The sequence below is a fragment of the Felis catus genome, chromosome B3 (genome assembly GCF_018350175.1).
Source record: "Felis catus isolate Fca126 chromosome B3, F.catus_Fca126_mat1.0, whole genome shotgun sequence".
NCBI classification, from domain to species: Eukaryota; Metazoa; Chordata; class Mammalia; order Carnivora; family Felidae; genus Felis; species Felis catus.
In genome coordinates, this window is record NC_058373.1 from 126,905,675 (window position 1) to 126,931,853 (window position 26,179).

At 36.3% G+C, this 26,179-nt stretch overlaps 1 long non-coding RNA gene across 5 annotated transcripts in view; it reads left to right on the forward strand.

Moving 5' to 3' along the window:
• Window positions 1–26,179, forward strand: part of LOC123386161 — a 1,074,166-nt gene that overhangs the window by 626,301 nt on the left and 421,686 nt on the right. For all 5 annotated transcript variants that reach the window (XR_006599871.1, XR_006599870.1, XR_006599869.1 and 2 more), the window contains one exon: window positions 11,927–12,008. This is a non-coding gene — a long non-coding RNA (uncharacterized LOC123386161). The remainder of the gene's footprint in view (window positions 1–11,926; window positions 12,009–26,179) is intronic.

Below are 26,179 nucleotides of genomic sequence, written 5' to 3' on the forward strand. Positions count from 1 at the left end.
AACTGTAAAGCTTTTTTGTTATTCACATAAATGTACTTATCAGATGATACACCTAGTAGATAGAAACACTGCTAGGTTCTGGGGTACCCAATGTTGGTATCACTTGTGGTAGCTAGAACTACAGAGTGGCCCAGGGAGGATGGCAAAGCACCTTCACCAGCTGGTGACATAGAAGACCTAACTTGGGCCCATGTGCCAAACCACAAGGCAATAAATGAACAATCAAGGTTATCTATTTAGCAATATTTTCCCTCACTGTGTACATTACCTGCTACTGAGCAAAACTTCACTCAATAGTACAATTAATAAATGTAATAAAACAATGAATAAATCAATAATAAATAATTGAATAAAATGAAAGGCAATTCAACCTTCACTTCAACTTTCCACTTTTAAGCTACATCCATCCCTTTTATAATTTCTTCTCCTCTTTGCTTCCCTTCTAAAAGAATCTTGCAGTTCTTTTATAGCAGACAAAGCAACACACACACACAGACACACACACAGACACACACACACCTGGGGTAATTAGGCAGAAAAAAGAGCATGCTGGGATTTGTGCAGTAGCACGTATGCCTTTTATAATGACCTTGGCTTCACCCAAAAGTACTTAATAGAGCAACTGCCATCACTATTCAGTCTTACATAAACCAACCCAGGTAAAGAACTACCATGTATTATCTCAGCTGTTAGTCTCAAAATCTCTGCTTGCCCATGGCTGAAGGCAGGGGTATGACTCCAGCAAGGGCTATTCTTTGCTAAAGACAATATTGAGAATAATGAATGTAAAGGTTTGAACACAGAGGACGTGGCCCTTCCTCCTCTGGCTTTTACACATACCATCATAAGTATGACATGCACACACAGGTCACTTCTCTATTACAATTTATTCTCAGCCAAAGGGCTTTAAGAGGGAAAAATGCTCTTTAATGGGATTTTCTAGAAGTGCTTAAAGACAAAGAAATCTGAGCTGGTAACTTGTTTCAGAGGACTGCAGAATAGTTAGCAATGGCAAATATCTGTTCAAGGTTTTTTGTACTCTTCTTGGAAATGTCTTAGGGTCTTTAGAATGTTCAGATGTTTAAATAGAGAAATATATATTTGTATATTAGAAAGTAAAAACATATGTATACATATTATATATTGTAGATTATATGGATGTGTATTATATATAGTAATAGATATTATACATATACATTTATAACATATAGAAGGAAATATGCACATATATGTACATTTTTACTTATATTTACATATATAACATGTTTTTAGTACTTTAGCAAATTCTAGACTCTTTTGTAAGTTTTGTAAGTGAAGGCACGTTTCTTTTACTGTAGTAATTCTGGTAACTATACTTTTTATCTATAGGCATCTTCCATATTTTGGAAGTTGGTGTTAGGCCACTTCGCTTTTATGAAAGACCTACATCATGACTTGTTTTCACTAACCCAAAGAAAATCCAGAGAGTTTTTCAGGGGCGCCTGGGTAGCTCAGTCGGTTAAGCGTCTGACTTTGGCTCAGGTCATGATCTCAAGGTTCCTAAGCTCGAGCCCCACGTCGGGCTCTCTGCTGTCATCATAGAGCCTGCTTCAGATCCTCTGTCCGCATCTCTCTGCCCCTCCCCTGCTCCTGCCCTCTCTCTCCCTCAAAAGCAAACAAACATTAAAAAAAAGAGGATTTTCTATTTTGTGGATAAGGGCAAGAAGTAAAAGCTGTATTCAACCTTTGTTCTGCAGTGAGCCGTGATAGAGGCAGCACATACCTCCAACAGTGAGAGTGGTACCACCAAGCTCCTTCCCGGAAGCTACATCAGCATCTCAGCATCAAGCTGCCAGAGCTTTGAGCTGTGTCTGTGAGCATCTGTGCTTTATCTCCATGTATTTGGAGATCTGTTAGCAAGATGTGTGCTAAGGTATCAGAAAAACCTAAAAGAGGTTATTTTTGGGGTCTGGGAATGCTCAAAATTCTTTCTGTGTAAATTAATGGCAATTTCTTCTTTGCTTTACATTATTTCTGCTTACAGAAGTTTGCACAGGCATGTTCTACTCTTGGATAGCAAGAGAAACTGGTAACCATTCTTTATTAATTTTTTCTAACAATGACATTTCTTTTTTCCACTTGATCTTTCCCCATTTCTTGTGTTTTAGGGAAGCAGTCAATCATGGAGCCCAACGCCCCATGGCTATATAGTGGGGGTGGGTAAATGAGCCAGGACCAGCCATTGTATCCCATCCCCTAGACTGCTCACAGTGACACCCAGCATGCACCTCTGAGCTGGGCTGGTCAATCAGACTCCTCACTTGGAATTTCCAGTCTGAGACTTGAATGGCCACTGTCTTCTCTCCCTGTGGAGAGACTGTATAAAGCATGACACTTCAGTGAAGAAAGACCGAGACATATGATCCTTTCTTTTTCCTGAATCTTTGCATTACATTTGACTGAAAAAAGCTGCACATCCACTTATAGGAGCCACAACAACTGAAGGAACTGAGAATAGTATCTTGGTAATAATTGAACAACAAGATGGAAAGTTCTGTGGTCTTAGAGGTGAGAATGAAAATGTCTTCTTTATTGAGAAAAGAGCTTAATAAGCTTGTTTGAGGTAAGGCAACTTAAGCTAAGATTTCCAAGTGGAGAGCAGTTACTCTGCACAAAGGAGAAAAACGTGCAGGATGTGGAACACTCAGGGAAGGAGGGTATTAAGAGAATGTAGAGAAAGTAGGAAGGAAGGAAATGAGGAGAAGATTCCAGTGAGCACAAGGAGGGTCAATCACACATGGCTTACCCTGACCTCCTCTCCCTCAAAGACACACTAATGTCCCTAAAACCACTAGAGTTTTGAGGTATGTGTACTTTTGTATAAAATGATGAGGGGGTGATATCTTCGCTACAGGGGAATGAGAGACAACAAATGTAGCATAAGTTGTTGCTTATCCTTGACCATAAAATCATAAGTCTTGGAAAGAAAACAAAGAATATTTGGGAAGAGATTTGGATTTTTATAGACTATGGAAGTAATTCCTAACTAATTAGACAGAGATTACCAAGAGTTGAGTATGTACCAGCTGACCTACAGGTTAAAGTTATAAACTGAAGGAATAATACTCTGAATACTGGGAAATGAGTTGGGCAGCATATTCCTCATTTTAACAAACATCATTGTCCACAGGCCCATTTCCAGCATTGTCTACCGGTATCAGGTCCTTTGAAAGCCCTCATAAATAATGATGGTGTAGACCCTGATAATGTCTGCAGCTTTTCAATATTAAATGGCTTTGAGGATGTTGCTAACAGATGATAAGCTGTGTTCTGGACAAGAAATTCAGATTGCACAGTACTTCACCAAATGTCTATGTTCTGCTCCTTAACACTGGTGAAGATTTGGAGCGGTCTTCCCCGACCTCCTCGTGCACACCTACTCTCCCCTCAAAGTGCATGCTTAGTCAAAACTGAGCAGGGAAAGGCAGATCTAGGGAGGGTATATCACTGTCAAAATGCTGGGCTAGTAGAACCTCCCCTTTCCTCCTCCCACTAAATGGATCCCACTATATCACTATACCAGCTTCCCAACACATTTTAACGGGGCTGAAGGATTTCATTATATGGGGAAGCAGCACTCTAAAAGGAGACTGAGTTTCTGGGTGTTGTATGTAAGTGATGAATCACTGAATTCTCCTCATGGGACCAAGACTGCACCATATGTTAACTAACTAGAATTTAAATAAAAATTAAAAAAATAATAACATACAATAAAAAATAAAAATAAGTAAAAGTAGACCAAGCTTGGTGAGAGAACATTTTCTTTAATAAATCTGATTGCTCAGCTCCTACTAGCTCTGAAAGGCCCTAGAATCTTCTCCTCTTTCTCTGCTTTTGCCCATACTCTATTGGATCTTGAACTCCTTTTCTCAGCACAGATGCCATGTCTACATATGCAGTGAGAACTCAGAATTTATAATTTTGCTAAAATGTACTTTTCCCAGGAGTTTTCCTGCTATTTCTTCTACCTTCTGTATTACCAAATTCCCCTCTCCTTTATTATTTCCATCAGCATTCAAAGATGCAGTCATACTCCCTTACTTAGTTTCCATGTCTTCTACCTGCTCTTTGCTATTATTTTGCCCTCCTGTAGAGAAGAGCTCCCTGAATGGCTTGTCTACACCAGCTGCTTCAATTGTTGCATGTGTCATTCCTGTGTTTGTTCACTCTGAACAGGTTTCACCCAACATCATTCAAAGTACCACTGATTTCTATCCTATATAATCTTTTTAATTCTTGGTTTGTTCCTTACTAAGCCCCTTCACTGCATTAGTCAGAGTTGAACAATCCATAGTCTGTAATGGAGAGTATTAATAATGGTCTGCTCACACACATAATTCTAGCCATTGTCACAGAGTTGAGGATCCAATGAGGCAGCACATGTAAAAATAATTTTTAAAAAGTAACCATTAGGTACACATTAATTTACTCAGAGAATTATACAAAATCCAGTTTACTGGAAAAAAATCCATTTTGTTGGGTTGTTTTAAAAGCTAGCACAGCCAAAGAAAAATAGATGACCATATGTCATCCCTTGATCTTTATAAACTCTCATCTTTGGCATGAGATTTTATTTACTCTATTTAAGTAGGAGCCTTAATTTTACACAATTTCTAATTGTTCTTTGCCTCATTCCCTTTCTGGAAAGCAGTCCTATAATGAAAATCATAGAATATGAGGATGAAAATTGAGATGGTCTATCCCTCAGAAAAGTCTGTATCAAGTGTATTGTTGTAATTTTATGCTTAAGCCTCCATTCCCATTCTAGTGGCCCCAACACTAATCTTCAAATTCCTACACTTTGAAAAATAGAGATGTTCCAGTTGGAAGGACACTCAAGAACAAAGAGTTTGAGTTTCTTAGTCTGTTGATAAAGATTTGAAGTCTCAAAACAAACTACTAGTGAGTTAGAACCACTATGACTCGTGGATTGTTCTGTGAACCTTCCCTCCCTCTGCCTCCAGGCTGCCCCTCCTAAGTGCCTAGATGTCAGAAAGTTTGGGGTATGGTAAGTGACTGTGGTGGTGTATTGAATAAAAATAATTTTCAAAGTGGATTCTGGACTAGACTCTTAAGCCCATCCTGGTATAACCTTATTGCTTACCTTAAAGTGATCAACCCTTATACCAAATTCTTTCTAAAAACGATCAACCCTTATATTAAATTCTTTCTAAAATCAAGTGTATAATTTCAGATGTTGTGGAATAAAAGGGCAGAGGTGGAGGTAGAGATTGCATGTGATTTCTTCTTCCATCGCCACTTCTAAGTAGGACACTCTCAAGATCCATTCATTTTCTTCTTCGGAACAGATGCAACTGAGATTGAGTGATATTCACGGCCTCTTTACGTTGTGACTTGTTTACACAGGTCGCCTATGTTTGGTTACCTTCCTTGTTGTCGTGTGGAAAATTACTGAGTTAAATCAGTTTCAAATTATCAATGGGAAAATCCACCTCTGACTGATGTTTCAACCCTGTTTGCTACTTGTCCCCTGCTTCTGTTTGTATCTAGCTGATCCCTAAAGATTTCTACCAAATCAGAGGGCTATTAATCATTAACTAATTTGCTCCTAAGATCTACTTGTGGACATAAGTTATCTATAAATCATCATAAATTCAATTGATTCTTTTTAATTAGGAAAAAATGGTGTTTAATATTTGAACATAAAATGTGTTTTTTCATCTGAATATCTTTAATTTACTGTAAATGTTGATTTTTATTTGGAGATAATTGTAGATTCAGATGCAGTTGTAAGAAATACTAGAGTCATTCAATTGTACTCTTTACCTTGTTTGCCCCATGGTAACATCCTACAAACCTGTAATACGATATCATGGCAAAATATTGACATGAATAGAGTCAATACAGAACATTTCCATCAAAAGTAAGATCTCTTATGGTGCTCTTTTAAAGACATACCTATTTCCTTATAGCCTACCACCCCCTCCTTAATTTTAGGCAGCAACTAATGTGTTCTCTATTTCTATGATTTTGTCGTTTCAAGAAAAAGTCCATATATGCCATCATATCAGTATGTATCATTTTAAAAATTGGCTTTTGTCATTCAACTTAATTTTCACAAAATGTTTTTCTGATCAGATCATGGTTGCCAGTACAGGGTTATCTCTGATGGACGATAAATTGGAAAACAAATGTACACACTATCTAGCCTTCGCCTAACTAGTGTGACTTTTCTGTCTGTTTTTTCTAAGAGGAACAGTCATAACAATATTCTGTAAGAAAAATTCCCATTCCTGGATATCTCATGATCCTTTTTATTATTCTGCCAATAAGAGTTTTAGGAAATCACCACAGTTGGACAGCTACTATTATTGTATTATTGTTGCTGTTGTTGTTTGTAAGGGTTGTCGAAGAGAAACAAAGCTGGACATTAGTAGAAGGTGGTAAAGGCAGATTTTATTCAGTGATAATGACTGCAGCTGAGAAGAGTCCAGAATTAACTGAGCTCAGCTTTGCCAAAACAAAGGGCACAAGACTTTTTAAATCTAGGTGTACTAAAGGAAAGGCACCAGAGCACTGAGGTCGATTGGGTCCATGTTGAGTGAGTCAGTCAGTCCTCTGGGTTTGCTAATTGGTGCTTATCCAAAGGAGAGACTGACTTCTTTGTGATGAAGGTAGTTGTGTAAGTTAGAATAAGGTGCCCAATGAGGTTAGGCCCTTACTCTCCCACCAGACCTGTCTCCTGAATGTTTACATTTCAAAGAGACTGACTCTAGGTCTTTGGGAAGACAGTGCTGGGTAGTAGTAGATTTACATTTGAAAGCAGCAGAGAAGGGATTTATTGGTGCAAGTTTTTCTGAAATAAGTTATCTGAGAGGGGGTTCAGGGCCTATCTACTTATTACCAGGTTTGAGCTGAAACAAACAGCAAATTTACCTGGCAGTGTTGAGTTTTCTCAGACAGGCATTGTGAGGGGGTCTGAGGTCATTTTAGGAACATGGCCTTATACTTCTACAAGCCATGCTAGAAGTTTGGTCATCTTGGTTCAAAAGTTTAAATGGAGTCATTTTGTGCTGAAAATTTTTGCAGTTCTAGGGCCCACTCTGGGTCAGGTGTAGGATTTGTGAGGACATTCGCATGTACTATTGCAAATCATCCCCCAAACCCTGAGAAGGCTATTTTCAATCTCTTTCAATAACCAAGGTAACGTAGATTTATAGAAAGAGCTAATGATAATTAATTGGTAGGTGTAGGATTTGAAGCCAGTTATATCTTCAAGGGCATAATCTTACTGATTCTCCAAAATTTAAAATCTATAAAGTTGGTAATTTTTTCAGATTCTTGTTTGAAGAAAATTTTTTGATGTGGTATTGTTGTAAACTTACTTCCAGCTTCTTTCTCTGTATTTGTTGTTGCTTTTGTTGTCGTTGTTTTGAGTTGAACATCCTTGTACCACCTCTCTTTTCAACTGAATTAGATCTTTGGATAAAGCCAAATGAAGAGAAAATGAAATCAGTCTTTTATTTTTTTGAATATTTTCTAACCTCCTTAACTTTATTTTCCTCCATGCATTCATAATTTTCTCTTCTTCTGTTAGGTTTGAAAAGGGGATGAATAGCAGAGGAAAGAGAAAGATGTGCACATAATTGAATGAAAGCAATGAAGTGCATTTTAAGAATTAGTTAAGATTAGGCAGAATGCTAGGATTTTTAGTTTCACCAGTATTCACATTTTGGACCAGATAATTCTTTGTTGTGTGGGCCTCTCCCATGCATTGTGAGATGTTTAAGAGCATCCCTGGCCCCTCCCACACAAATGCCAGTAGCATCCTCCCCTATGTGATAACCAAAAATATCTCCAGATATTGCCAAATGTCCCCTGAGAGGCAAAATAGTCGCAGGTGACACTGGATGAAAGGGAAAGAAAAAAGAAAAGAAAAGAAAAGAAAAGAAAAGAAAAGAAAAGAAAAGAAAAAAGAAAAGAGAGAAGAGAAGAGAAGAGAAGAGAAGAGAAGAGAAGAGAAGAGAAGAGAAGAGAAGAAGAGAAGAGAAGAAGAGAAGAGAAAGAAGGAGGGAGGGAGGGAGGAAGGAAGGAAGGAAGGAAGGAAGGAAGGAAGGAAGGAAGGAAGGAAAGAAAGAAAGTAGAGAGGAGGGGAGGGGAGAGAAGAGAAGAAGAAAAACATTCTACTTACTCTGTGCCCCAACTGCTGCCCTGTTTTGGTTAGTAAAGTCTTCTGAATTTCACCATAGTGCTTTTGGATCCTGCCCTGTTTCAAACTCTGTTTAATATTCTCACAGACGAGTAGGCCTGGCCTTGGTGTGACCTCATTGCTTGGCCCAGGCACCAGTTCATTGATGAGTTCTTGCTTGTTCAGTTCTTTGTCTCATACTCCAATTTCATGTGGCATATTTGCATTGAAATGCCAGTTTTTCTAGGGACTAAAGTACTGCCCTGCCTCTCCGCCTCTTTGGCTGGTCTTCATTTCACAAGTAACCTATGGCCTTGCTCCTTGCCCGCCTCCTGGGGCATTCCCCACAGTCTCTGCTGCCAACACTCTTGTCGCTGTGCTCTGTCTTGTCTCTCTGCCTAGGCCTCTCATTTTTGTGTGGCACTTAATAAATAAAACCCCTCACAGATGTGCTTCAAAAATGAAAGTGCAAGAACTAAAAAGCAGAAAGAGCCAATCCCAGCAAAAGTTGCAGGGACTGGCAAAAATAAAAGAACTGATTCACAGAGACAAATGGGACAAATTAGCTTCGGTGAGGAGACCACACCTTTCTGTAGAAATAACTCCCTGACTATACAATGCCGCAGTCAAGGAAGGCAAACTGAATAAAATTACATTAAATTTTGAAAAGACTCCCCATTAGTTAACTTCTGTTTCAGTTACTTTTCTCTTTGCCCTTTTCATATGTTTGTACAGGCCCTTTCTCTGTTATTAATTGCTTTCCTCATTTTACGTGCTGTCCGGTAGTGGGGATGTGTTCAGTAGGTCCATGATAGGGTTAGCGTGTGCCACATCATTAAACAGTGGCCGAATGCATCCCTCAGTTTCAAAACTCTAATGGATTATGGGCAAACTAAAGACATCTTGATGGTTTTTGTCCGTTTTGGTTTTGAATACGAAGGAGAGGATAAATCTGTTTTAATTCAGAATTCAAAGAAGAAAGCTGGGGAATTTAATCAACAACCTCAGGAATTAAATCAATAAATAAGCAAATCTTCCACATGCGGGCACTTTATTTTCAAGCTCCTTTTAGTGTCTGGCCACAACTTACCTGGTCACCATTCCCTTATGCAACAAGCACTTCAAGAAATGTATGCCATTTAATTGGAGCCACCTTCATAGCAAAGTCTGTCTTCGTTTGAAGGGAAGACACATAATATACCATCTGTTTTGTACCTTTATCTGAAAAGTGCATGGAAATACTCAGTAATCCACATGTTTGTTTCATCTTTACCAGGTCTGGTTCCATAACAGATTCAGAACAGAACAGCTTCTAGATACTTAATGCACTTGAACTAAAATATATTCCCAGAGGACTCACAGTGATTTGCATCAATTGTACATTTTGCAAATAAACATTTGAATGCTTTAGAAAAAAATCTGTCCATCTATCAGTGAAAGGAACCGATTGCAAATAGTAAGAATCTAAAATTGGGGGTGTATTTCTTTCTGATCTTTTATTGTTGGTTACATTAGCTTATTAAGTACCTTGCTTGTTAAGAAAAGGCCATTGCCCTACTTAGTCTGATTAGGTTTCTAGAGAGCTTATCAGAAGTTTTTCTTCCTAGAATAATCGTTATTATTAGAAATCATTATTAATGTCACAAACTACTAGGTAACACTCAATATGCATACTCCTGATCTTACTGACAGGATTATGTAAACCTTTTCCTTATATTTCTTCTGTTATTTGGGGTCGCCATTATTATTAGGTAGTTTACTTGATTTGTTTATTTACCCATATATATTGTTTATTAGGCTTTCAGCAGAGAGGCAAAATAATTTAAGGAGATTATTCTTGGATGTGTTTGAAAGGAGAGTAATATTTCCACTACTGATCAAGAAGATAGGATGTAGTAGCAAATAGAAATTTTTAAGGGTCAGAACAAAATGCACAATCATATATTTCAATAAAATCAGTGTGCTTTCAAGTAGAAGCCACAGAGTTGGGTTTGGGGGATAACTATAAAAGAAAGTCCCTATTTCAGAAACTACATAATTGCTAATTAAAAAGCTCATCAGAACAAAAAATGGCAGGTCTGCAGTGTGTACAAAGTGGAAGATGTAGCTGTGACTTTACAACATGAAGAAGAAGAAAGATGCATGACCAAGGAACAGGTTTAGAATGGAAAAATCTCAATAACTTATGACCAGTCATTCGTTGTAATAATATGTAAACTCCTAACAATGCAATACATTGAACAAGTCAACATATGGGATACAGTCATCAAGCGATTTTCTTAATCTCCCATTTTTTTTTCAATTAGAAACAAATCTTCATCAGTAGGTATTAGATAAAATATGGTACATTTATATAATAGAATATATATGTCATTTTTAGAATGAAGTAGATAAACATATTTGGACTTTGAAAGATGTCTAGATAGTTGTTATGTAAAAAGAAAAGCAAATTACAGAAGAGAATGTAGAGTATAAGCTATTTGGTAAAAATATCAAATCAGTAGGTATGACAGATAATATGTAACATACATTAGATACTACATATCAAGATGATGTATATTATATCATATATAATTATATAATTATTATAATATAAAATATGTATGTATAATAGATAACATCTTTTCACTTCTTTAGGTTGGGATTATAGGAAACTATTTGTAATTATTATAGGTTGGGATTATAGGAAATGTTAGTTTTTTTTTTAATTCATTTCTGTATGTGAATTGTTTACAGTAAGCATGCTTTTATTATATAATCCATACAATTTATAATACAAAATACATAAAATTTCAACATAGAAAAGAACTGAGAGAAATATACTAACATGATTACAATTATTATGTCTAGTTGATGAAACCATGAAAGATTTTTAAAAATGATTTATGCTCTAACAAATCTTATTCCATGTGTATATGCCACACTGTTTTAAAAATCAATTTATTTAAACTAAGTCAAAATCAAAAACAAAAACAAAAATAGTCCACCCATTCTCCCATCCTCCACACCCCACCTCTGGCAACCACAAATCTGTTCTCTATATGTATGAGCTTTTTAAAAATTCTTTTTTTTAATTTCCATATATAAGGGATATCATACAGTGTTTTTCTTCTCTGACTTATTTCACTTAGCATAATGTCCTCGAGGTCCACCTGTGTGGTCATAAATGGCAGTATTTCATACCTTTAGGACTGAATAATATTCCATTGTGTGTGTGTGTATATGTGTGTATGTGTGTGTGTCACAATTCCTTTATCCATTCATCCATCATCACTTAGGTTGTTCCCATATCTTGGCTATTGTAAATAATGCTTCAATGGACATGGGGGCACATGTATCTTTTTGAGTTAGTGTTGTAATTTTCTCTGGGTAAATACCCAGAAGTGAAGTTGTTGAATCATATGGTAGTTCTATTTTTAATTTTTTGAGGAACCTCCACACTATTTTCTCCCATTTTAAATACCTGCAGAGGGCAATTCTTTCCTTGCCCTTGGGTAAAAACAGGAAGCCCCACAAAACCAGTGGCTAGTTACTCTATCTCATTCAAATAATAAAAATATCTATTCCCAGGAAAAAACTAAGGTACAAATTTGATTTAAAGTCAAGTGAGACTTTTTTTCTTTTCCAATCTGAATCTAGAAGCAATCTTGAAATTTGGCAAAGTGAGCAACAGATTACTTTTTTTCCCCATCCCTCCTTCCAAGCTTACTAACCTGTCTTTTTCTTTTCCCTCTATAGCTCTCCTATTCCTTGCCATCAGCATCTGGGTCAATGATGAGCAGAAGTAAGGGGTAAAGGAAATCTCTCTGTGGACACTGAGGTAAGGAATGACTGATTGTCTCTGGATTTGACAGATATTCAAAGCTGACTCACTTTTGTAGGCTCTTCAAAAACCATCCCCATCCATTTGAAGAATCATTCACCTATAGTCCTTCTGACAGAATTAAATGCATCTCTACTTCTGCTGGTCCTTCCATTTTCATCACTAAGAATCCACGTCACTTCTGCGTTTTCCTGGCTAAAGCCTACTTGTCTTTCTAGAATGTCTTTTGGACAAGACCTAAATGACCATGAATCTCTTGCCCTTAGATCCTCCAGTCTTCGTGCTCCTTCAAACTTCAGGAAGGCGCGTTAAATTTTAAATGCTCTCCTGAAGTCTCTTAATTTATTTAAAAAGGGATAAAAGCTGCACTCCTTTATGGATGGAGGAGACTCCTAATCCCCCAACAAATCTCTCTACATGAGGTTTTTGAATAATTTCCTCCAAGTTCTTCTAGCTTGTTTTGAAATTTGGAGGTGGCAACCAACCTCATCCTCCTCAGTGAAGCAGGACAGCGAGAGAGATTTCCAGCTTGGCTCATTCCAAGGAAATCATTTAAAATCCTTTCTCAAGTTCAAAGTTCCCTCATCATATCCTTTTTATAAGTGAGGAAGTCAAAGGTTATTCTAATGTAGTTCATCAACTATTCTAAACCTTTTCATTGCTTTTTAGGCTCTCCTTTGGAGTTCACCTCATTCATTTTAATATTTTTCTTTGTATTCTGCCTCAAATAAATTGTGATGTTCCTTATAATGTTAGAATTGTACTATGAAAAACTCTTGTATTCATTTGTATGAACTATTACAGTAGTATAATTTCTTTCATTCATCTTTTGTTATCATGGTCCATCCTATTAAATGTTCTGGGAATATTTTTTTTCCTTACATGGACTCCAACTCTCTTAATCTTCATCAAAATAATATCACGTCTCATTACCAAAACAAGTCATTTTCTTTTAAAGTCTTTTATTATGCTCTTTTCTTCATTAAAACACCATCAGTCTCATCCCTAATGCTAAATCATTGTGAGTGAAGGAAAAGTTCACTCAACTTCTCTATGTGAATTACAAAATCAATTACAACATTGTCAAGGAAAGATTGATATAAATTGGGATGAATATCCAAAATGAAATAATACTGAAATGATATATGCAGACTGTTGAGTAATATTTGAGATTACTAATTTTCTGGGAATACTCATTCTCTCAATATTTAAATTTCAAGCAAAAACACTTGAGATGAAGCACACTTTATCCTCATGGGTACTATCATTACATGATTATCATTTAAGGAAATGGTACATATACTAATATTTCAGACCTTTCTAATATTGTGTGCTACTAAACTTAGCTGTTTTATTTGCTTAAAATTTTTGGACAGCTTTTGTGAATTTATGCATTAGTAAGGAAGATTTTCCCACTTTGTCCTGAGATTTTGCTTTCGGGGTGGAATAGAAGAAATGGTTTGTTTCTCTTCTCCTTTCTTCTCTTCTTCCCTCTCTCCTTTTCCTCCTTTTTTCTTTTCAAGATATATTTAAGTGAAAAAGAAGTTGATATATAACCTATTTTCGCTAGATCATTCTCATTAGCAACGTACATCACATCTACCCAAAAGTTTGGTACAATCAAGTGTCCACAGGCCATTTACTATAGGAAGTCAGTATTTGCAAGCCAGAAAGGGACGTAACACCTAATACATGCCATATTACTCAATTTCCTCCCTCTACACAGAGAAAAGACATAGGAAAGAGTTTGTGCCCAAATGCCTCAGACTGCTTACTGTTTAGTGGGGGGAAAAAAAGTAATTCGGAAGTGCTTTTAAGAGAAATTAGTTTCACTTGTCAACTGTCATTAAGATGGATTACACTCAGCTGCATTGCAGGAGCAGCAATGAAATCTAACATATTTGCAGCCAAGACAATAGTGTGCATATTTTTAAATTGCATCAGGTAGGGCCTATTATTTAAGATTCGTTGCTATTGTCATTGTCACAACATCCTACATTATTCAAACCAAGCATCAATTCCATTAGTCAGTCTCTCCTTTGCTGTCAAAGATGCAAATACAGGTTTGTGTTGCTTAGAGTAAATGCATCATCTGAATGGAAATGTGTCAAGAGATATTAAATGATATAAGGTATGATTTGTGAAATAAAATCAAATAAATATATGAGTCCCTTTCTCTCCAAAACAAGGGAAATTCATTATTTAAAAAATCCCATAAGATTATGAGCTCAAATATAATCATCTTTGTGTTTCTACCATTTGAAGAATAATAGGTGTTCTCCAGTCTCATACTTAATAGATGCTCAATATATATATTTTAATACAATATTTAATGAATGAATGAATGAAAATCAAAGAATGTATTGATATTAACAATACATTAAGGAAATAATTTGACCTATTAACATTTCCCTGGGTGTTCAGGAAACTATGAAATAAACATACACCATTCCAAATCCCCAAACATTCTATAGTGAGTCATATTTATGTCAACTTGTATGCTTAGGAATTGGCAATATTTCACTCTATTGAACAAGAGTAAAGTGCTGCCATAATTAACTATGTTTGAATAGATGTTCTTGTATGCCTGCTACTTGCATGCTTTCATCAACACGTACATCCAGGGGCCCAAAACACCAGGGGAAATTACATCTTTTGTTGCTGAGAAATATTAGATCAAGACCCATTTCATGAGTTAAGGATGAAACCCACAACACTTTCCCCAGAGCTGACCTGAGGCTATCCATCAAAAATGGATATTGGTCAACCGCTTTCAAAGATTTTTAGCTACACTGTCACAAAAGTGATTCCATTAAACCTTTAAAACTATTAGTTAAATTTAATCAGGTTAATAAAATAGCCTATCTAGTTTGCTTAAAAATTTAAATAAATACTATAAATATTTGCATCTATTCAACTGATTATGTAATTCTTTTACACCATTATATCTTTATAGTTAGAAAACAACCGGCTTATTTTAAGTTACTACCACTGCTAATTATATGAATATTTTGCTAGGTATTTTTAAATTTGCATTAATGCCTCATGAAGTCCAGGATAGTTTGAACTAAAGTTGAAAAACAGAATTTGTTTGCAGTACTAAGAACTGAAAATCTTATTATTTATTAAGTATCTACTATGTTTCATGGGCTCTATTTTATCTTTCAATTTAATGAGTTTGGTGTTATAATCTTTATTTCATGACTGAAAAAGACACTCAACAAGTTTGGGTAACTTGCCCATGTCTAGACAACTAGTAAGGTATATTCAAACCTTAGCCTTTCACTATGCCATCATCCCTCCCCTTCTGGTGGAATGAATTGAATATCCTCTCATCGATGAACATCGCAGCCAGGCTATCTTTCTATTGCATCCAAAGCTATTCCATGCCTTCCCTTTAAAGTCTCTCTTCAAATAAAAGTACAAAAGACTATCAAATATATAAATAAATTCGTAGAATGTTGTGGGATAACGTGTATTCTGCACTTCTAATAGTTCCATCCATACGAACAAAGCCAATAGTATAATATCCCTGGCCTGTCTTTTTTCCCCTGCTTATGTTCCCTCTGGGGAGGTATAGTCACTTATCTGATTGATACATGGGGAAGAGCAGATTTGGAAAAACAAAGCTTGACCCTGCAGTTCCCTTATTCCTCTTAAACAAGCTACCTGTTAGGATCAGGAATTCTTTCCTGCGTTTTAATGTCTGAAGTACGACCTAGACGAGATTCACCTGTGGCAATGCCCGCCCTAATCCAGCCTATGCTTGCCTGTATCTGGGCTTTATATGTTATGCACATTTTGTTCTCACACTAATCACTATCCACCATCTTAGCCTTTATCAGAAGTAACACTAAAATTGGGTCAGCACTTAATACTTCTTTATTTTATTTCCCAATTTGTATTCATTTGGGTTAAATAAAAAAATGCTGTTTATTAGTTCCCCTCAGACCCTTCAGAGAACCTCAACAAATGATAAAAAAAAAAAAAAAACACATGTAAATTTACCTACGTAGGGACATAAATACACAAACACACAAAACCAGAAATCAAAAAAAAAACCCTTTATTAATTACTATTTTTAGATAGTACTTTGCTATAAGAAGTCAGTGACTTGCCTAGTTTTATTGGTCTAGTCTTATTTTCAATATTCAAACAAAGAGAAAAGAATGAGTGATAGCGTGAGTACTATATGCAGTATTGATACTTTTCTCTCTACCTCTTGTATTTGGCAAATTATAACTCACACGTTTGGTGTTTTCACTGAAATTAAACTTAAAAAAACTTTTAAAAAGACCACTTTCATGCTTTATTTAAGCAACAACCTGCTGTGTTATAAACCTGTGAAGGGAAAAATTGATGCCTGCTATTTTTTTCTTTTTGAACATATGGGAAAACATACATTTAACTACAAATGACATAAATATTGACATACAAGTGCCTATTCCTACGTCGGGCATGAAATATTTAATTTTAATGACCTAAATATTTTACATTAGCATCTGTTTTTGCAAGCATATGCTTATAAATTACACTGGCATTCTGAATAAAATATCTTCCTAAACAGCAAAGTTTAGGTAACCCACAGGGTTCAAGTACATAAGTACTATGTTTATGTTAGAGATACCTCATATTTTTCTTAGTATTTTGATAGAGCTACTATATTTTAACTTAACTTCACAGTAATAATATAGCACCTTTGGGATATACATGTCTGTATAGCTAGGATTTCAACACCAGAATAATTTACATCAAAAAATCACTTCTGATTCAATTCTGGTGTTTGCCTCTAAACCAGGATGGGAATAAGAAAACAAAAATTTAAATATGACTACTTGTGAAATAACTTACTAATCAGATGTGACCTATGCTCACTCTTTCATTTTAGCTCATCTGGTTCTCTGCTTCACTACTGCCAGGATTTCAACTTACCGTGTTATGTAATGTGTAGGATAGAAAGCAAGTCTCAGTAACTAATTTTTACATGCACGTTTTGGCACTTAAGCAATATATACTGCCCAAAAATAAATGTTTGGAGAGTAAAATTACTATAAATTTTCAGTGAAAATGAATATGAATCTTTCCCAGTTGGCTTTATACGTCATAGTAGTACAGTGGAATTCTTGGATAACCAATAAAAGGATGAAATTACCTTCTCTACTTATAAAAATCCATTACTTTTTATCCTTATTGTGTATTGAGAATAATACAAACAAAACCAAAACAAACAAACAAACAAAAAACAGGGTTTTGTAGAGAAAGGGCATGTGAGTGTTCATAAAGTTGCAAGCACATATCTTCTAATATGTTAACTCAATGAAAATGAATAAAGATATAAGCAAGGGATTTTATTTTTTTTTTAACGTTTTATTTATTTTTGAGACAGGGAGAGACAGAGCATGAACGGGGGAGGGTCAGAGAGAGAGACACACACAGAATCCAAAACAGGCTCCAGGCTCTGAGCTGTCAGCACAGAGCCCGATGCGAGGCTCGAACTCACGGACCACAAGATCATACCTGAGCTGAAGTCAGATGCTCAACCAACTGAGCCACCCAGGCACCCCATAAGCAAGGGATTTTAAAAGGTGCTTTTAAAATGGCCTTTCTTTTTGGAGTACAGGGATTTTCCTATCAGTTCTTAAATCAGCATTCAAAATGGTTACTCAAGTTAACCTCCCACTGCAGGCTGCGATAGAACTAGACAAATACATATAGCAACCATGATGTGCACGATTGTGACCCTTAAAGGAAGGAAAACACACAAGATGAGCTCCATATTCACCCTAGGACTCTGTCTGGGATTCACTTTCTGAGCTGAGGCAATGGAGCCCAAAAAGAAAGCAGGGTCTTGCCTGGCAGAGGAAACTGAGATTTGAATTTAGGGATGCAGAAGAAACTAGAATAAGCCTTATAGGATATGAGAGAGAAGAGCGTTGCATAGACAAGGGACACTAGAAATCTTCAGTCCCTTGGAATCTTTGACTGAATATGATAAGCTCTTTCTGTACAAGGAGGGGCCCAAATCTATCATAAATACAGACATAAAGTTGCTTAATAATGTTAGAAAATTTAATTCAACTATAGAAAAATATAATGCATTAGAATCAAGTGTAATTTTCTCAGAAATTCACTAATCATTAGTGTAATTTGTGCACACTTGATTTAAGAAGAAAAATTATAATGTCCTCTCAACAGGTATATAAAAAGTAGGAGACAAAATTCAATACATATTTATAGTAAAAGTTTTTTCAGCCTAGTAGAAATATAGAAATAAAGGGCACCTACAACAAACTTGCAGTTAATATCATAGTTGATGGTAATAGACTGAACACTTACCCCTAAGATTTGAAACAAAGTGTGAATGTGTTAAAGTGCTTTATTGAAATCCTATCCAGTGCAGTAAAGATGAATAAATACTAAGGGAAAGAGGAGGAGGAAAAGGAGATGGAGGAGGAGGAGGGGGAAGAGGAGGAAGAGTAACATACAAAACACTAAGGAATCTAATATGAGGGAAACTGCATAATCAATACATCACATGGTGCTTTGCAATGATTAAAAACATGAATTATCCACCTACTCTCTACAAGGACTACAGAAATTTTATCAGTGACTCATACAATCCTTTTTCTGATTAGAAAGACCTGAGCAATGTAAAAGCCATAAATAATGTAAGATGAAAAAAATGGATAGAGGGATAGATAGATGAAAGTTTATAGACATATATAGATCTATGAATATGTAAGTAATTATATATAAACATATATATATATATAACTAGGTAATCAGAAATATAATAAATAATGATACATATACACATATCTATCTACCTATCTGTTGGTTTGCAAACTGGCCCCCATACACAGAGGGCTAGGAGAGAAGAAAGAGGCAAACTTCTCCAGATTGGTAGGTGGCAAGTTTAATAAGCAAGGAAACTTACATATAGGAGGCTTGTTTTGGGAGGCCACAAGGCTGAGTAGATCTCCGTACTGCTCCCCAGAATCTTAATAGTTTACATAGAGGCCTTAATGGTACTCAGTCATGTATTCGGTCCACATGGCCTCTATAACACATTGCTCTCTTAAGGCTGCATCCTTGGCAACAGCATGGCTTTGAGAATAGTGGGCAGAACGTAAATTCTAAGTGCGGGCTAGGAGGTCAGGAGTCTCTAATTGCCTGGATCCCCTGTAGGTCAACCAGCAGTCATGTCTTCTCAATGACCTCCAACTCTATCATTCATCTATCTATCTATCATCTATCTATCATCTATCATCTATCTCTAAATATAAAAAGGAAATTTTGCTACCGTTGAGAATACAAAAACTAATAAATATATCTCAGATTTGCAGGCTTCTTAAAAAATAAAATAAGAAACAATGAGGAAAATTACTCTCATGGAAATAAACATCTGGCTTCTAAAAGTGACTACTTTGAGGAAAGGAGAATGTATTCATTTAGATGTAAAGTTTCTCATCTGTCTGCAGACTAAGACAATTCATTGTTCTTGTTATATATGCTGAATTAGTAATAATTAATTGTCACAAGGAAGACTGGGCACATAAAAGAAATAGATAGTATACATTAAAGATCTCCTCAATACGTTTGTAATATCTATTGGGTGAACAACAGTCATCAGCTATCTCTATGTTTTGAGTTATGCATATTCTATTTTTTTTTTATTTTTTTTTAACGTTTATTTATTTTTGAGACAGAGAGAGACAGAGCATGAACGGGGGAGGGTCAGAGAGAGGGAAACACAGAATCTGAAACAGGCTCCAGGCTCTGAGCTGTCAGCACAGAGCCTGACGCGGGGCTCGAACTCACGGACCGCGAGATCATGACCTGAGCCGAAGTCGGCCGCTTAACCGACTGAGCCACCCAGGCGCCCCGAGTTATGCATATTCTAAATAAAAGTGTGCTGTGTGATCAAAAGAATGAAATCTTGCCATTTGCAGCAACATGGATGGAACTAGAGAGTATTATGCCAAGCGAAATAAGTCAGTCAGAGAAAGACAAATGTCATATGATTTCACTCATATTTAGAATTTAATATACAAAACAGATGAATATAAGGGAAGGGAAGCAAAAATAATATAAAAACAGAGCAGACAAACCATAAGAGACTCTTAAATATGGAGAACAAACTGAGGGTTGCTGGTGGGGTGTGGGTGGGGGGAAGGGCTAAATGTGTAAGGGGGATTAAAGAGGACACTTGGGATGAGCAGTGAGTATTATATGTATAAGTGATGATCATCAGATTCTATTCTTGAAATTATTACACTATATGTTAACTAACGGATTTAAATTTATAAAAAAGTGTGCCATAATTCCAAGCATCTTCACTAATTAATTAAATTAACTTTTTAGTCTTTCCACAATGGTATGTGCAAAGTGAAAAATCACAATTTGACGCCATTAGTTTTTAATGTTAATGCAGAATAAAGATAATTTTGGAGTGTGAGTGGAGAATTTAATATATTAAAGAGATATTGCACAATGTTTTAAGAGCTTTGCACTGCGCAGGGTTGCTTTAGCTCAAATACTAGTCTGCTGCTTAGTGGTTTTTGTTTTTCTTTCTTTAACCTTTATAAAATTAACTTATTTATGCCTTGGTTTCCTTATTCATAGAAGGTGAGTGATTGTAGTTTACCTATGTCATTGGGTTATTCCGTGAATTCAATGAATTGATACAGGGAGAGTCTGAATTAGAATACAGTCTTAATGAGAATACTTTCTGACCATTGGTGGCTCTCTATAAGTTCACTAGTATTTTTACATCCTCTCTTTCACAAATCTGTTGTTCTTCTGTCTTTCCACTCTTATAATTGATCAGTGTTGAACAGTACTTTGAATCACATTACTATTGCATTATTATAATTATTTTAGTTATAATTAGTGGATCACCTAATGTAAAGGCTACTATGATAGACCCTTTATTTATTGCTCACAACAGCCCTATAAAATAGGTATTGTTCAAATTTAAATAATGTGAGAAATGAGGTTCAAAGGGTTTACTAAATATTACTTTCAAAAGCTGAAATTCAAACTCAGGTTCGTCTACATTTCAAACCATTCTTCCTTCTGTTAGGATTATTAATTTATCACATTTTTATTCTCTTGGAACTCTATCCTCATAAATTCCTGGTTATGTAATAAAAAGTTACTGTTAACTCCTCATGAATGAGCAAGAAAACTGGAAGTAAGGTGTGTGTGGCTTTTTAATCTAACCTATATGAAATGCTGCCAGTAATATGCGACTAATACACTAATTAGCAGAGCTGGTGTCTTTATTATGGGTAGGTAGGTCACTTTAATAGAAAAAAAAACTATGCTAAACACAATATTGATTTGTGAATTGAAAGGAAGTCATTTAGCTAAAACCATTGAAAACAGGGGCACCTGGGTGGCTCAGTCTGTTAAGCATTCCATTCTTGATGTGCTCAGGTCATGATCTCATGGTTCCTGAGTTCAAGCCCCAGGGAGCTTGCTTGGGATTCTCTCTCTCCATCTCTCTGCCCCTCCCCCTCTCTCAAAAATAAATAAATAAACGTTAAAAAAACATTGAAAACGCAATACGATTTGAAAACAGAATGAAAGAAAACTGAATTATATGTACTTTGGTGAGAGGTCTGGTAAAAAGACCAAGTTCACATTATTCTACACAGCTCCCTCTCTTCACCAGGTGTCCTTCTATAACCCCTTGAAGTGGCCTGTACTTTGCACAGATCCCTTCTCTAATAATTCAAAGAGGAAGGGTGACCTTTCCATTTACACCCCCCCATGGAAGTTCCCATTTTGTGGTCATAATTGGTATGATTAAGTTATAAAGAGAGAAAAAGCATCTGTATCATGGGACTCCACACCAAACCATGGATGAATTATAGCTCTGCTTAGCCTCAAGTAGTACTGACATTTAAAAAATCGAGCTTCTTAAGACACATGCATAAATCTCTAATGTTGGAATTTCAGAGGATATGTTTTTGAGTAAAAGTTTCCTCTTGGAGCCAATAAAAGTGCTACATTTGTGTGAGAACAGTCATGATTCTTTTTAAAGATAACCTTGAGTTTCCAGTGGGCAGTTTTTCATGTACAATTGATGGTCCCATGCAATACCACCACCTGCCATTAAACATCATCCACGTAGCCTTTTCCAGCCCTCTCCTGCAGCTCAATCTTTGAACAGAAGGACAGGAACACTATTGTTCTTGCCATTAGTTCACATTTTCATTCCTCAAACATATACTATCTTCTCCACAAAGGCAATGAGTGGCTGACACTGCCTCTCCCGGAAATGCTTTCTAACTTTCACATTTCCCACAACCCAGCACCTCCTTTTGGCCCTTTCTGTCACAGATTAGATGCCACTGTCTGCAACGAGCTTTTCAAGAACCAGTAATTCTGTACTTCAACAACTTATTCAAAATGAATTCCCCTTAAAAGTATGTACTTCTTAAGGGTAGCAACCACATCATGCCTACTTCTGTATCCCCAACATATAGAAAATAGGTGTCGAATGAATAAATAAGAGGCACTGGGGTGCCTGGGTGGCTCAGTCTGTCAAGCATCTGACTCTTGATTTTGGCTCATGTCATGATCTCACAATTCATGAATTCAAGTCCTGCATTAGGCTGTGTGCTGAAAGCTGAGGTTCTCTCTCCCTTTCTCTCTTCCCCTGCTTGGCTTGCATTCTGTCTCTCTGTCACTTTCTCTCTTATAAATAAACAAACAAACAAATATTCTTATTTTTTCGTGTTTATTTTTGAGAGAGAGAGACAGACAGAGACAGAGAGCATGAGTGGCGGAGGGGCAGAGAAAGTAGGAGACACAGAATCGGAAGCAGGCTCCACACTCCGATTTGTCAGCACGGAGTCTGATACGGAGCTCAAACCCACAAACCCTGAGATCATTACCTGAGTTGAAGTCAGACGCTTAACTGACTGAGCCACCCAGGTGCCCCTAAATAAATATTTTTTTAAAAGGAGAGTTACTGTGGGAAAGATAGGGAAGAATGGCAGAATATAAAGGGGCTTTATACTGTAGGAAGAACAATATTATTGTTCATTTATTATCACTTAAAAGTGAAAAAAGTTAACCTTACAGGTCAGGTGCAGATAAAATATTCTGAAAATGTGTTACACTTTCTATTTTGAGTCACAAATCTGGAAAGGCTAATAGAAATATAACCCTTCTCATCATACAGTTATTCACCATTTTGCTTTTTTACTGGAGTCATCATAACCTTAAAGTCTTTAGGAAAAATAAATAGGAGTGTTCATAACATTAAGTACTTCTTCTGTTAAGTACCAATTCCCATAGATTCAAAACCCTTGGGGAAATTGTCAGGTGTTTTATCATCCATGATCTATAGCTTGATTTCACAAAAACAGGTGTGGCTGGGTTTGTCCAAGGTTGTTCTGAAATATTTGTCATAAACTGGAGACATCCTATTAGCAAAATGATACAATGTATGATTGGTTATACATTAACATAAGTGAAGAATTAAGATGAATTAAGGTAATTGCTCACTCTATAATCTGGGCCACTGCCCCTACATGGCTATGTTCTGGTTCATGTACCTTATGTGAAATACTAGAATACATCTTAAGATGAGCAAACAGCCTAATGAGAAACCATAAATACCACTGTAAGGTGGGGTTGATGGGGAATTATGCATCCTGACATCCTCAGACGGGTAATACGCAGTTTTCTGTGAGAAAACTGTCAAACGACATGGATCCATTTATGTAAAGTGGAAAAGATATCATAGTTCTATTTGTTTTGTGATGTAGTAACACTACCAAATTTTTGTAGAGAAAGTAAAATATCAAAGAAAAACTACAAGAATAACTAAACAGAAGTGACCAAATTTACAGATTTTTAAGAAATGATTTTGCCTTTTTAATGTTTGACTCTACTGATTGAAAACAAAACAGTTCCCAAAGTGAAAGTACAGGGATATACTTTGCATCCTTCCAGGCTAGGGATCGGCATTCACACGGCAGAGAAAAAGACATGGGACTTTTCGTACATCTGGGGGCTGTGAAGACCTACATCTGTATTGTCAGGTCCTAGAAGGTACAACAAATCTATGGGAGAGCTTCAGAAGGTAGAAAGGCAATCGCATCAGGTGGTATGAATGTCTTTTTACCACAGGTTGCTTTAGAGGGAGGGCCCTGGAGACCTCTACTTTATGAAGCTAACTGCATATACACATGGCGCTTATTAAGTGCATCCAGGTATTCAGTGATGGCAAGCTGCCTACAGCCAAGCAAATGCCAATCATTTCAAACATACCTTTAAGGTCAATTATACTCCTTTAATTTAGACACAACACCGAGCCAAAATCCACACTAATACATTAATATAATGTTTTATCATCCTACTGTTAGAGTTTCAGATGTTGATTCAGAACACTTAGAGGACAGTCAAGTGACCTCCCAGAAAAAAAAAAAAAATAGTAGCATTTGCTGTGGGAGTACAGTACCAAATCAAGAACTATCCTTCAGATCCATATCAATGCAAAGATCTGAAATCCTGGTCAATGACTGTGAATATGCCTCCCTCTCGCACACATGTCCCTGCCCCCTGTCCACATACATATGCTTCTCAAGTCTTATTTCTAAAGTGGAATCCGTGTCACGAGAACAGGTCTAATAAAAATGCATTAATAATAGCACATACTGAGTTTTTACTATGTTCAGGGACTGTTGTATACCATTTTCCATCTTTTAATTTTAGAATAGTGTTAGATTTATAGAAAAAATGCAAAGAAAGCACAAAGAATTTCCTTATACCCTGCATCTAGTTTCCTCTATTGTTTAGATGGTATATTCATGTGATACATTTCTTACAATTAATGAACCAACACCCATAGATTATTATTAATTCAAGTCCATACTTCATTTGCATTTCTTTAGTTTTTACCTAATGATCTTTTTTTTTTTTTGTCTTAAGATCATCTAGATTACCATACTACATTTATTCATCATGTCTCCTTAAGCTTCTGTATCAGTGTTTTGGACTTGCCTTAATTTTGATGTCTTTGATAGTTTTGAGGAGCATTGGTCAGGTATTTTGTAGAATTTCCCTCAATTGGGAATTGTCTGATGTTTTTCTCACAAATAGACTGGGGCTATGGGTTTGGGAGAGGAAGACCACAGAAGTAAAGTGCCATACTCCTCACATCATATCAAGGTAACACTATCAACGTTAGTTATCACTGTTGATGTTAACCTTGATTACATGGCTGAGGTAGTGTTTATTAGATATTATCCACTGTAAATTTATTTATTTTCATATTGCACTTTTTGGAAAGAAGTTACTATGTGCAGCTTATGCTTAAGGTGTAGGGAGTTCTACTCTACCCTCCTAAGGGGTGTAGTGTACATGTTTCATAAATTAGCACATTTAATGTCCAAGATAAAGACTATGAGGTAGGTAAAATCATTCCATTTTATGGATGAGGAAGCTGAGAAACAGACAAGTTTAAATAAAGAACAAGTGCCCAAATTACATGTCTGAAGGTTGTTGCGCTCCAATATGAACTTGGGAACCCTGGTTCTAGGTCCTGAGCTCAAAGTCAAATGTGCCTGTGATGAATTCAGACAAATGAATCCTAAGTGGTGACCTGATGATTATAGTCAGTGGCTGAAAGCCTACTGTATAGAAGAAGCTATATATTTGTACTGGATACTCCAAAAAGGCAAAACTGAGACCGATGGATGGAGTTTACAAAGAGAAAGAGTTCAACCTGAAAATCAAGAGACAATATGCCGAAAAATGTGAGGCAATAAAATTAGAGTTAGTAAGATACTGGAGACTAGTAGCTCTTGGATGACCGGGTTATTTCAGAAAGGATAAAGTAATAAGAATGAAAACATTTATCACTTAGAATGGTTCTCCCATTGTCATAAGTGTTTTAAATGCAATTACTCATATATTAATTACAATGATCCCACAAGGTAGCTAATGTTCTTATCTCCATTTTACAAAGATAAAATTGGGCACAGAGAATCTAAATAACTTGCCTGGCTCTGAACTGACAGTGTGGAGCCTGCTTAGGATTCTCTTTCCCTCTCTGTCTGCCTTCCTACCCCTCAAAATAAATAAACACATATTTAAATAACTTGCCCAAGTTCACACACCTAGTACATGGCAGACTCAGTGTTCAA